The sequence below is a fragment of the Salmo salar genome, chromosome ssa27 (assembly GCF_905237065.1).
Source record: "Salmo salar chromosome ssa27, Ssal_v3.1, whole genome shotgun sequence".
Lineage (NCBI taxonomy): Eukaryota > Metazoa > Chordata > Actinopteri > Salmoniformes > Salmonidae > Salmo > Salmo salar.
This window is the reverse complement of record NC_059468.1, coordinates 13,052,220-13,066,682: the sequence shown is the minus strand read 5'-3', so window position 1 is coordinate 13,066,682 and position 14,463 is coordinate 13,052,220. Positions and strand designations below refer to the sequence as shown.

At 41.7% G+C, this 14,463-nt stretch overlaps 1 protein-coding gene across 5 annotated transcripts in view; it reads right to left on the bottom strand.

Annotated features, from left to right (window-relative positions):
- The window catches only part of sema4ab (sema domain, immunoglobulin domain (Ig), transmembrane domain (TM) and short cytoplasmic domain, (semaphorin) 4Ab), a 50,099-nt gene extending 38,526 nt beyond the window's left edge, over window positions 1–11,573 (bottom strand). For 2 of the 5 annotated variants that reach the window (XM_014177152.2, XM_014177157.2), the window contains exon 1: window positions 9,631–9,913. The gene's annotated coding sequence lies outside the window, so the exon portion shown is untranslated. Of the gene's footprint in view, window positions 1–13; window positions 91–9,630; window positions 9,914–11,281 lie in introns of those variants that run through there. The other 3 variants (XM_014177154.2, XM_014177155.2, XM_014177153.2) reach the window with 3 other exon arrangements.
- Between the last annotated feature and the right edge of the window lie 2,890 nt (window positions 11,574–14,463).

Sequence of the window (14,463 nt, the reverse complement as noted above, 5' to 3'; positions counted from 1 at the left end):
AGGAATTACTCACCACAAACTAGTAGAAACTTTTTCCTTTAAGGAGTCCGACGAAGTATATATTGCTTTCCCGGGAGCAGGACCAAATCCCTGTCATTTCCGTGAAGAGAAGACAGAGAAAAAGGAGGTGGAAGTTGGGCTGCCTTCTGAGAAATCGTAGGCGAGCGAGTAAACCCCCACTGCCATCCGTTCTATTGGCCAATGTGCAAATTCGATGACCTAGTACATCACTGGGGCCAAGCTTCCAGCCATCTCACCCCTAAACCAGGCGGTGTCAGAGGAAGGCCCTAAAAATTGTCAAACACGCCAGCCACCCTCGTCATAGACTGTTCTCTCTGCTACCACACGGCAAGCATTACCGGAAGGCCAAGTCTAGGTCCAAGAGGCTTCTAAACAGCTTCTACCCCCAAGCCATAAGACTCCTGAACAGTTCCCCCCCCACACACTTTTACACTGCTGCTACTCTCTATTATTATCATCTATTCATAGTCTAAGTCTACTTACATGTACATATTACCTCGACCTGTGCCACCGCACATTGACTCTGTACCGGTAACCCCTGTATATAGTCTCACTATTGTTATTTTACTGCTGCTCTTTAATTACTTGTTACCTTTATTTCTTATTCTTTTTTAGTTTTTTTTACACTGCATTGTAGGTTAGGGGCTTGTAAGCAAGCATTTCACTGTAAGGTCTACACATGTTGTATATTGCGCATGTGACAAATAAAATTTGGTTTGAAATATTATATAATACACACACACACACACACACTGAACATTAATATAAACTCAACATGAAACAACTACAAAAAATGTATTGAGTTACGGTTCATATAAGGAAATCAGTTAACCTCTCTAGGGTATGTGGGACGAAATCGTCCCACCTACTCAACAGCCAGTGGAATTCCGTGGCACGTTATTGATCAGCCAACAAGTGCTCAGCATATGTGGGAACTCCTTCAAGACTGTAGGAAAAGCATTCCTCATGAAGCTAGGGAGGGAATGCCAAGAGCGTGCAAAGCTGTCATCAAGGAAAAGGGTGGCTACTTTGTTGGCTACTACATGATTCCATGTGTGTTATTTCATATTTTTGATGTCTTCACGAATAAAGAAAACCCCTTAAAAACTACAAACTTTTGACTGGTACTGTATGCCAGTTAATCCGCTTTACATGGTGTGTAGAGCCTAATGTGCTTAATTTTAAGAAGTTATTTGGCCACTTTAGTTGTGATACAGACCTTATTAAAACACATAGGCCTATGGGCGAGGCTACATGAGGTGTGTGACTATGATTCGGACAAGTCGAGAGAAAAAAAAAGGCATTGTTTCTAATGCTGGACATAATTCACAATTGATAATATATCATTCACAAGTGATAGGCAAATATTGTCACCCATCAGACTATTCTAGATTTAATCTTGTCTTTACACATACATAAGTGTGTGAGAAATTTGTTTTGATTTAGAATGGACCATTATCATGCACCTGTTTCGATAGAGGTGCAGCGGGGGGAAAAAACACGTAATCTATACACTTATATAGCGAATGGAGGCTTTTCCCGTGGTTCATTTTCATGCCAGCCAGGTAGGCAATAGTCCTGTTGTAAATATAACCAATGTGCTTAATATTAGGAAAGTTGAGAAATAAATATACTAGGCCTAGCTGATAGGATCCTCTTTTATTAGCAGCCATCACTCTCACGCAATTGCAGAGCCTATAGAAATGTTGCGCAACATGAGCGCTCACGAAGCGTTTGATTACATTTTTTAATACATTTGCATTGATGTCAGAGTGATTTAGAGGGACAATAGAGTGTTGAGTACCAGGCAGTTAGAAAGTTTGGTAGGCTACTGATGACCAGCATCAGAGCTTGGAGAAGCCTAATTACCTTGATTAAATGGTCATGTGGAATTTGACTGCCTTCATGACCGCCGGTGTGGTGGTAACATGGTCACTGCAACAGCCCTAGGATCATACAAATAATTGTATGTGTGGAGTACAGAGATGAGGTAGTCGTTCAAAAATCATGCTTACAGCACTTTGGCACAAGTCCATGCAACTTAAGCTAATTTTAACTCCTAAACATATCTAGACTTGCCATATTAAAAAGGGTTGAATACTTGACTCAAGACATCAGGTTTTTGTTTTTTTGTAAAGTTTGAAAAACACAATTCCACTATGGGGTATTGTGTGTTGGCAAGCGATAACAAATCTCAATTTAATCTATTTTACATTCAGGCTGTAATTATAATATGTGGAAAAAGGGGTGTGAATACTTTCTCAATGCAATGTATAAGCTTTCCACAACCATAAGACACACTAATAAATGTAATTATTTTATCAAAATGCACTGAACAAAAATATAAATGCAAGAAGCAACAACTTCAAAGATTTTACTGAGTTACGTTCATAAGGAAATCCGTCAACCAAAATAAATTCATTACATCTTAATCTATGGACTTCACATAGCTGGGAAAACAGACGCATCTGATGGTCACAGGCACTTTTTTTATTATGTTTTTAAGGTAGGGGCGTGGATCAGAAAACCAGACAGTATTTGGTGTGGCCATCATTTGCCTCACGTAGTGCTACATCTCTTTCGCATAGAGTTAATCATGCTTTTGATTGTGGCCTGTGGAATGTTGTCCCACTCCTCTTCAATGGCTGTGCGAAGTTGCTGGACATTGGCGGAAACTCGAACACATTGCTGTACACGTCGATCCAGAGCATCCCAAACATGCTCAATGAGTGACATGGCTGGTGAGTATGCAGGCCATGGAAGAACTGGGGCAATCCAAGAATTGTGTACAGATCCTTGCAACATGGGGCCGTGCATGATCAAGCAGAACCATGGCGGCAGATGAATGGCACGACAACGGTCCTCAGGATCTTGTCACGGCCACCATTGGGGACTCTGTTCACAACGTTGACATAAGCAAACCTATCCCACACGACACCATACACGCTGTCTGCCATCTGCCTGGTACAGTTGAAACTGGTGAAGTGCACACTTATAAAAAGGTGCCAATGGCCATCGAAGGGGAGCATTTGTCCACTGAAGTTGGTTACGACGCCAAACTGCAGTCAGGTCAAGACCCTTGTGAGGACGATGAGGGAGCAGCTGAGCTTCCCTGAGACTGTTTCTGACAGTTGTGCAGAAAGTTTTCAGTTGTGCAAACCCCCAGTTTCATCAGCTGTCCCGGTGGCTGGTCTCAGACGATCCCTCAGGTGAAGAGGCCAGATGTGAAGATCCTGGGCTGGCATGGTTACACGTGGTCTGCAGTTGTGAGGCCGCAGACCAGAGAAATGAACATTCAAATATCTGGAAAAAGCTTTGGTGGACATTCCTGCAGTCAGCATGCCAATTACACGCTTCCTCAAAACTTGAGACATCTGTGGCATTGTGTTTTGTGGCAAAACTGGGATGTCTACAAATTTGTGAAAAAAAAAGAGAAATAAGCTTGTGCTAATGGAACATTTCTGGGAGCTTTTTTTTCAGCTCATGAAACCTGGGACTTTACATGTTGCGTTTATACACACACATACATCATATATACACACACAAAAATGTGGTCACCCCTTCAAATTAGTGGATTTGGCTATTTCAGCCAGACCCGTTGCTGACAGGTGTATAAAAATCGAGCACACCACCATGCAATCTCCATAGAGAAACATTGGCAGTAGAATGGCCTTACTAAAGAGGTAAAGTAAAAACCCAAACTCGTCTGTGCAACAATACCGGTATATAGTAAAATATGGTATACCACCCTGCCTTAAATATAATGCCCATCATCCGATTTGGACCAAAGCCACCCAGGGGCACCCCCAAACCTTAGGGTAGACTACGGCAAGATCCAGTTGTTCAGGGAGAGGGTGAGTTATAACTTTACAGGCAATATCATGCCAGCATAAAACCCATATTAAGTGGATTGTAAAATGGTACTGAAAACTATAAGACCACATTCTGCATATAGCAAGGGCCCCTGACAGTAGCCAGAGTGCCTTTAAAATGAAAGGGGGACGTGGGCTTAAAGGAAAAAAAATCCACCAAAAACCACAAATTCCTATCATTTACAGTGTTAAATATTGTGAGAACATGGCAGAATAAGCATGGGCAGCACCATTTTAATGTTGTCAACTGGGTGGGACTTCTGACTTCATTGGCTGAACCCTTCTGGTGACCCTGTTGGAGTGATGTCCAACCAGGTCATCAGGAGGGTTAGGCCAATTGTGTGTGTGTGGGTTGGGGTTCAGCCAAAATGTACTCAATGTCGTTGCCCCTCCTGTCACAGATTCTATAAATGGCACAGGTACAAAGATGATTCCTCATATCTCTTTATGTATGCACCCTGGACTGAAGAGGCAGACAAATAGGAGAAATGTGGTGGACCCTCTTAAATTATATTGCAAAAATCATTCGAGAGAAGACAACCTCCTGAGCTATGACATTGGCCAATATTGAAATCTGACATGTATGATAGACATTTTTGCGATGTAAAGTAGTAATTCCTATTAACTTCCAGTGTAGTGAGCGGCTTTTATGGCAATGCTGTGTCATACCGGACTAATTTCTGCCTGCTTGAACGGCAACATCTCAGACGCACATGAAAACGCAAAATGACCGCTGGAATCTATAGAACATGGCTCAGAGACGCACAAAAAATATCCCTTTAATTTATAGGCAGAGGCAAAAATAATCGTCAAATACTTTTCCTTTCACAGTACCATTCTAATTTACAAGTTTACTTTGGTGCGCAAGTCTGAATTGGGGCTAGACAGAACTTTATCTTTAAATAAAAATACATTTTGTAAGCAGCTTTCCCAAATCAGTCAAAAGATAAATGGTGCAAAACAGAGCCACCAAAACAACAAAGGGATTAGGCGAATAAGCAAAGCAAACAGAAGCATAGCTTTTCTGTGTGAGAACTGCTTCATTAAGAATGCGAGTTGCGTCCACAGCGACAATCGTTCATATGGTTATAATGTAAAAATGTGTGGGTCAAAACCATCAAAGTTCTGGCCTGGTATAATCCGAGACAGATTATAGGGTTATATGAAAACATCACTAGGACTCATTGTGGTAGGGGTAACCCCAGCTGCAAAGAAAGAGAGAAGACAAGAAAGAGAAGACTCGTCTTTGTCCAAGCAGGCTACAGATATGACATCGAGAGAGTGGGACAGAGAGAGAAAGAGAAAGCGAGAGCAAGGCAAAAGACCGAGGCAAATCTCCAGCAAAAACTTTGATCCCCTAGGCCCCTGTGGGGTTGCCATGACTACAGCAGATCTGACCAGCCCGGAGCATAGAGTGGCGAGGAGGAGGAGCTCCACAGACCCTCATATCAATTAAGTTCTCATGTCAATTAACTTGTGCCATTCCTGGATTACTCATTAAACTAATAAAGTCCGCAACAACTATGACAGTGCGTTTAAAAAAGGTTAAGTGTACAATACTGTTTACATATCTGGCTGTGTTGGCAAAAATCACTACATATCCCATCGAGCCAAGCGGTAAGAGGCTCGATAACAGTTCCAAGAACAAACAGAAACTTCCAGCTAACCTTACAACAATGGATCTCAAAACCGAACTTGGATCCGTGTTAAGTAGCAATGATATCCTTCGCCGCCGTTGTCTTACGACACGACAGATACCTCAAACCAGCCATGACTATTTAAATAAATAATTTAAGTTTCTTTCCAGCGAATTTCTTGGTTACATGATTTTATAACTAGCAACAGAGTTTTGAAGTGTAGGGTGCAGTATTTATGACCTTTAGCAATGAGGGCGGAAACTAGCATAGTTCAGTTAGCCAGCTAGTTCAGCCAGGGAAAACAAACTTGGCACAGGATATAGCTGGGCGCACATGTCCACTAGGCTAACTAAGGACACAGGTTAGATTTTTTATGCCCTGATATCTGGAGCTGGCGGCGAAAAGTCTGATTGAACAATTCAGAGACTGAAACAAAAACAGATGACAGATATATAAGAAGAACGAATCAATATACAACACCAAAATCAGCTGTAACTGTCAACAGTAAAACAAAGCTTCAAATTATGTTTAAGTGAACCTGAATAATCTAGAGGTGAAAGAACCGCACACCTATTTAGGCGAGGTGCTGGCTAGCGTAGTAGAACAGTTAAAAAAATGAGAGCCGCACACTCTAGGAGCTCAGATACAAAATATTTATGTCCAACGTTTCGACAGACAAGCCGTCTTCATCGGGGTATAAATGAACCTGAATACAGAAAAAAATGGCGAAGTCACTTCCATACACAGCAGACTCCTCCTCACCACTCTATTACGAGGTCTGACGAGGGGTTTAGGGTTTTAGATGAGGTTGAGTGTGTTTATCTGCATGTCTAATTGCGTGTATTGGTGCTGCACGACTGTGTTTTTCCAAGAACAAGCCAATTAACTAGGCTGCAACAGCACACTGCTGCCCCCCCCCGAGACTGCCTGGTGACACCAGTGTGCGAATGAAGCATACAAAGCCTCTTCAATAGACAGAAACCACTAGACACCGGCACTTCTGCCCACTACGCACCTTCATCTGCTTTCACATATTCCTCACTGACTCATGATATGAGGATCTGAGGGAAAAGCCCCCATTTATGAACAATACTGTCAGACGAAAGGGTTGGACAACTTCAGACTACCAGCCAGGTTATAAAGCATCAGCATGTCCAGAGGCTGAAGCTGACTTCAAACAAGATGATTGTGCTGTGCAGGCTTTGGTTTCAAGAGCCGTGGAGAATCTCCTCCAATGATAGGAGGCTTGAGCGATATACCAGTTTCTTTTCAAAATACAGACGGTATGATTTAATACCGTAAAAAATATTGTATATAGTGTGTGTAATAAATATATATGTAGACACATTCAAATTAGTGGATTCAGCTATTTCAGCCACACCCGCTGCTGACAGTTATTTAAAATCAAGCACACAGCCATGCAATCGCCATAGACAAACATTGGCAGTAGAATGGCCTTACTGAAGGGCTCATTGACTCAACGTGGCACCGTCAACTTTACAACAAATCTGTTCGTCAAATTTCTGCCCTGCTACAGCTGCCCCGGTCAACTAAGTGCTGTTATTGGGAAGTGGAAACAGCTAGGAGCAACAACAGCTCAGCCACAAAGTGGTAGGCCACCCAAGCTCACAGAACCAGACCGCCGAGTGCCTAAAAATCGTCTGTCTTCAGTTGAAACACACTACCGAGTTCCAAACTGCCTCTGGAAGCAGCGTCAGCAGAACAACTGTTCGTCTGGAGCTTCATGAAACGGGTTTCCATGCACGAGCAGCCGCACACAAGCCTAAAATCACCATGTGCAATGCCAAGCATCGACTGGAGTGGTGTAAAGCTCGCAGTCATTGGACTTTGGAGCAGTGGAAACGCACTCTCTGGCATGATAAATCACGCTTCACCATCAGGCAGTCCAACCAACGAATCTGGGTTTGGCGAATGCCAGGAGAACGCTACCTGCCCCAACGCATAGTGCCAACTGTAAAGTTTAGTGGAGGAGAAATAATGGTCTGGGGCTGTTTTTCTTGGTTTGTGCTAGGCCCCTTAGTTCCAGTGAAGGGAAATCTTAATGCTACAGCATACAATGACATTCTAGACAATTCTGTGCTTCCAATTTTGTGGCAACAGTTTGGGGAAGGCCCTTTCCTGTTTCAGCATGACAATACCCCCGTGTACAAAGCAAGGTCCATACAGAAATTGTTTGTCGAGATCAGTGTGGAAGAACTTGACTGGCCTGCACAGAGCCCTGACTTCAACCACATCAAACACCTTTGGGATGAATAGGAACGTCGACTGCGAGCCAGGCCTAATCGCCCAGCATCAGTGCACAACCTCACTAATGCTCGTGGCTGAATGGAAGCAAGTCCCCGCAGCAATGTACCAACATCTAATGGAAAGCCTTCCCAGAAGAGTGGAGGCTGTTATAGCAGCAAAGGGAGGGGACCAACTCCATATTAATGCCCATGATTTTGGAATGAGATGTTCGACGAGCAGGTGTCCAAACTTTTGGTCATGTAGCATATATAAAATGTGTCAAATAAATGATATCCAGCTCAGGGCTCCAGCTATGTATGTGGTTTGCTAACTTGCTAGTTAAGAGGCTAGATGTCAAGATCAAGCTTCTTGGTTACAGCAGAGACATTCACTCAATCCCCTCATGGATCAAGATCCCTGTTGCCTTTGTGCGTTTGTCAATTTTTTTGGTTTTGTGAAATAGCACCCCCTGTGTGCACATTCAGTAATACAGTATATCCTGGTATGGTACAGAAGCGGTATAACTATGAAAATCTGGATACCACCCAACACTAGACAGGATAGTTTGTGCGCCTCTGATGCACACTTCAACCAACTATCTAATTTTCCACCTGAGTGGGTAAGAGCAAGACAGCCCTCCCTCTCCATCCCTCTGCCACAAAGACAACAGTCAGTCAATGACTTCATTCATATTCGCAGCAAAGCATGGCTTTCCGTTGGCATTAGATCTGTCACAGAACAATTGAAGTCACTTTGTTACACAAATGTAGCCATTTCATGGGTATTCTCCATCTACGAGCAGCAGTGACAATGGAATCAGGAGGTAGACTCAAGTTTGAGAGCGCGTAGACAATCCTAACCTACATCTTTAAGGTGTTATTGACCCAGTCAAATAAATAGATGTATATTTGTCAGATGTGCCGAATACAACAGGTCTAGATCTTAGTGAAATGTTCACTTACGAGCCCTTAACTTATTTTTCTTAAACGTATTGTTGGTTAAGTAAAAAAAATAGGAGTACAATTTTGTATTTAAATAATTAAAGAGCAGCAGTAAACATAACAGAAGTGAGGCTATATACAGGGGGTACCGGTACAGAATCAATGTGCAGGGGCACAGGTTACTCGGCCTAACTGCTTGAAAATGAACAGACTGCAGTAGCTAATGAGTGTTTTAGGTCTAATAAGGTCGGTCATATCAACAACTGAAAAGTTTCACCAAGCTGTATGAGTTTGGTTGGCCAACTTCGCTGGGCAAACACAGACAGACAACAAGTCAAAGGTTATCAACTAGTGAATATAGCTTATTTTTCCACTGCTGATATTATTCGACACCCACAAACATTGGATTCCAGAGTGAACGCTGGAACTGAATTTCAGAACATTAAAATAACAAAGTACAAGACAAATGGAAAACAATCCCCACATTCCACCCCCAAAACATTCCACAGCGCGAGCCAGCCAGAGGCAAGCACGTGTTTTCCAAAGTTCATCCCATAATTGTTGCTTTCTCTCGGTTTACAACACCCAGGGCGCAAAAGGCATTCAGAATCGTTTGCAAAATACAAGCGTGTATTATCACAAATGTTGTTTTGTTCCGTTCCCATTTACAATGCAAATTCGACAAACATATGAAGGCTACCACGAGAGTAACGTTATGCTGGCAGTAACATGGGCTGTTTACAATCAAAACACTCACTGAATACAAAGCTAAACTAGCAAAAATGTTCAGTCTAACAACGTTAAGTGGTTGTGCTGGTTGAAATGTACTAATTTAAAGTACATAGCTAGCTTATCTAACGTGCTTTAGCGCAAACAAATTGAAAAAAAGCCTACTCGACACATCGTTCTTACCTACATCTCAAAGGGCAGAGAACAAGGTATCTTCACGGAAGGCGTTTATGCGTGTCTTCTCCCAGCGTTTTTCTGTCCAGCGCACCCTTGCGTTCAGGTAGGCTGAATCGGATTGGTGTAGTAGTTTACGCCGCTCAGGTAGCAAGCTCTGCTCTCGCTTCCGAACGAAATAAGTCGTGCCCACAAAAGGAAACCGCTGACCGTAAACATTTGCTCTTGGAGCTCCCCGTGAAAAAAAGCTTGTCTGCCTGGCCTGCCTCCTCCCATATAATTGTATGGCCCCGGCTCAGCAAAGTGAACACACCGTTGATCAACAGATTACCATAGACTATCTCTGGTGATCAACAGGCGCCATCTATAGGAGGAAACCGGTAAGACTATAACCAAATATTATTATCCTCTGCTGCTGATAACACAATACTATAGGCTATACAGACAAATCCACTATGTTGCTTGTGGTCACATCATTACATTTTCCCTTCATTACAATTAATGTTAACACATTTTTCTCAATGCCTTTGTCAACTTAAAGCCCATTCTGGCTTTTACTGACATCATCCACTACTAACTTCAGCAGAGCATTCTGGCAGACATATTACTTGACCCTCTGTTTGTTCCACATATCCAGGTTTTTGTAAATAACAATGCTGATTATAATACGTCTACTGTAATGTAATGTAATGTAAATATATATATATATATATTCCAAATGATAAACCACGGCTAAGAGCTGATCTTAGGCACAGCCCTTAGCCGTGGTATATTGGCCATATACCACAAACCCCCAAGGTGCCTTATTGCTATTATAAACTGGTTATCAACGTAATTAGAGCAGTAAAAATAAATGTTGTCATACCCGTGGTATATACAGTCTGATATACCACGGCTGTCAGCCAATCAGGTTCCAGGACTCCAACCACCCAGTTTCTAATTAAGCTATAAGGCCCGAGGAGGTATATGGCCAATGTACCACGGCTGATGGCTGTTCTTACGCACAACGCAACCCTGGATACAGCCCGTAGCTGTGGTATATTGGCCATATAGTCTACCACAAACCCCCGAGGTGCCTTATAGCTATTATAAACTGGTTACCAATGTAATTAGACGAGTAAATATTACTTTTTTTGTCATACCCATTGTATATGGTCTGATATACCACAGCTTTCAGCCAATCAGCATTCAGGGCTCGAACCACCCATCAACATTCAGGGCTCAAACCATCAGGTTTATCATTTGGAATAAGTAGGCCTAGCCAAATTGAATTGAACAAAACCAGAAACTAAGATGGCCACATGATATCCATAAAATTACAGAAAAACATTTCATATCCTAAGCTATTAAGTACACTGCTTTTGTAAAACAGAATTTTGGCCTATTCAAGTAAAAACCATTGGGTAGGCTCTTCACACATACCTTGCAGTCAAAACCACTTCTCTGATGGTACCTGGATGACTGTAGCCTATAACATGTCAGTAAATTACCTGGAAAAAGTTACATTTTTTTATCCAATCATTTGTTTGATATATGCTGGATATAAAAAAAAAAATGAACTTACACAGCACAGGGTCCATTAACCCACAACATCTGACTGCAACCCTGCACCTCAGAGCTCATTACAAGTGCAGACATGTAGATCAACAATCCGTTTTACCTGGTCACTACTTGATCTTGCACCCTCCACAGAACGGTTTCTGGCAATTCTCTGGTGAAAATTCGAAAAAGCTCTTCCCTCAGCCTTCTTGTTGGGCCGGTTTACGGAAGGTCATTAAAGAAGGAACAAGAGAAACGCTTACTATAACAAACCATCATTTTTTTTATCGTGTCATTTAAACCAATTTGCCACCTCAGACGCTATCTTGGATAGACAGATGGGCGTTTCATGCCTATGCCAGCGGCAATTTCGAGGCAGTTTAACAACTGCTAAAACATATCTCGCTGTGTCAACGCTGAGAACCCCCCCCCCAAAAAAAACTAACTAATTTATCTTTCGTTTCTGTGTTTTTATCATTCCCCTTCAATTCGCAAGCTGCTGAATGTATCTCACAGGAGAAAGCATCCCAGCGAGCGAAACAGCGCCTTCTGTCTTTGTAGGTGTAGGTCGTCTATCTGATGCTGTCTAGTCCAAACGAGTATGACGTTGTTGCCTCCCGTAGCGTTAAAGGCAAGGGAAGCCAATCAGCGTTGAGCTAAACTGAGCGAGCTCAACTGTGAATGGTCCAGGCGCACCAAAAAAAAAAGTGTGAAGGGAAGCCAGTGTGGATTTGGTGGCACTCCTATTGAGAGCATACCTCATTGACAGAAACAACTTCAATTGTTGCATCTTGTGGTGTTGTTGTCCTCCAGTGGCTAGCTAGCCAGCTAGCTAAAATTGTCCCTTTCCTAAATTAGCCATGGATGGAGATAGACTTGTGGTTTTACTAAATTCTCCATACAGGACAATGATTATAACGGTGATTCTGATCCACCCATTAATTCATACATTGTTGTGCCCCTGGCCTGAGGGGATGGAAGTTCAATATGTAGCTAGATGTAGAAGGCTAATGTTAACTAGCTAACATTGCCCATGAATGAAAGTTAGGCTAGCGAGCAAGCATTTTAGCCAGGTAGCCTAAGACAACAAAAAATAAAAGCATGTACTGTATGACAGAGTTATAGACTGTTTTGTCAGCACGAAAGAGAGGATGGCATTGGTGTTTCTCTACAAGTAGGGCGAGTCATCACGTTTTTCTACTTGCACGACGTGCACAGAAATCAGAAACATGGACAGCCACATCATATTTAGCTTACATTGACTGGACTAAATTGTTTTTGGTATATTTTAGTTGTGACTGTATTAGACTAAGCAGAGGTGATTTGATGATTTGAAATGTTGAAGTTGAAATGGTGCTGGAATAGTGGAGGCAGCTCCTGTTTTCTTTGCGACTTGCAGTAACTCTCTGTGGATCTAAATCAGTAGTTGTTTAGTGGTCCGAAAATGAAGGAAACATTAACTTGCTTGACCATGCTGTAGGTCATGTAACTGTCTGTTACTGTACATTTAATATGCTCTATGGACTTCATTGGTCAGAGGCTGCTATCCAATTTTGTGATAAAACAAAGGTGTGATTGAATTTTTTTCTGCCACTGTCATCTTATTGTCTCTGCCTTTAGGCCTATATATCAGGGCCGCAAGGCATATGAATTAACAGGTTATGGAGCAAACAACACAATTACCACATAATGGCTTTAATATGGTTTTTTTTGGGGGGGGGGGGGGGGCTTGGCATGCAAATGGATTTTACCCACACACTGCTACTGCGAATGTCCAATATAAAACAAATTTTACCTTGGTAGTTGACCATACCAAAATGAATTATTAACAATGTACCCTACAGCTTTATTTCCCATATCTCAATAAGTAGGTCATGACCACAGCGAGGAAAGGAGCTGGTAAGATGGATAATAATGGAAAATAGCCTAAGAGTTTAGTCTTAGCAGCTACCTTGGAACAGCCCTTTGCGCGAATGGCAATGTTTCAAGCCTCTGCAGGACTTAGCACAGTTTCCAAATATACAAAATGATAGGTGAGTGTATTGACAGCATCTACATATATTGGTCTATAGCCAACATCTTATCTGACAGGGTAAATAAACGGTGCATGTTGCCATAACACATTATTCACTAGGTCTGCAAACTCAAGCAATTATTACAATCTAAAAGTAAATACCATGTTATTGTAGCTAAGTAGGCTGTTCATTTATACGTTTATAATTTGTATTTGATAGGCTAAGTGATGGCAGTGTCTTCCGACTCTCTGCAACTCGAGAGTCAAGGCAAATGGTGGCCTAACCTGCGTGCATAGCATAAATGTTTACCAAAAGAGGGCGTGCGCGCATTGGAGTTCGAACGCACTTGTTCGTGGCCATTGCGGGTCTTTATTGCATTAAATTGTCCCATATAACTTAGTTGGTAGAGCATGGCGCTTGCAACCGTTTAGAAACTACAGCAATTTCTGTACATAGTCCCCCCATTTTATGGGCAAAAAAGTGTTGGGACAAATGTGTATTAAAGTAGTAAAAAGTTAAGTATTTGGTCCCATATTCATAACACGCAATGACTACATCAAGCTTGTTACTCAACACATTTGTTGGATGCATTTGCTGTTTGTTTTGGTTGTGTTTCAGATTATTTTGTTCCCAATAAAAATACATGGAAAATAATGTATTGTTATTTTGGAGTCACTTTTATTATAAATAAGAAAATAATATGTTTCTAAAAACGTGTATATTAATGTGGATGCTACCATGATTATGGATCATACTGAACAAATATTGAATAATGATGACTGAGAAAGTTACCAATGCACACATGTCATACCTCCAAGACATGATAACCTCTCACCATTACGATAACAGGGGTCCCAGAGCATTTCGTATTATTTTGTACGTAAATCCGTAAATCCGAGAACTCGATTAATTATAATATGTTATGTTTGGTATGGTTACTTAAGACAGATGGTTGCTTAACGCAAAAACGAAAGTAACGTGAACGTCTAGTAGCCTAAAGGTTGTGAATTCTAATCTCATCATGGACAACTTTAGCATTTGAGCTAGTTAGCTTTTCAACCACTTACAACTTTTTAGCTACTTTGCAAGTCCTTAGTATGTTAGCTAACCCTTCTCCTATGATATTTGTGCATATGTAACTTTCTCACTCATCGTTATTCACGATTTGTAGTCACAAGCTCGATGTAGTCATCGTGTGCTATGAATATGGGGCAAATACTTAACTTTTTACTGTTTTAATACAAATGCAAGTGAATTTGTCCCAATACTTTTTATGTACAAAAAGTGC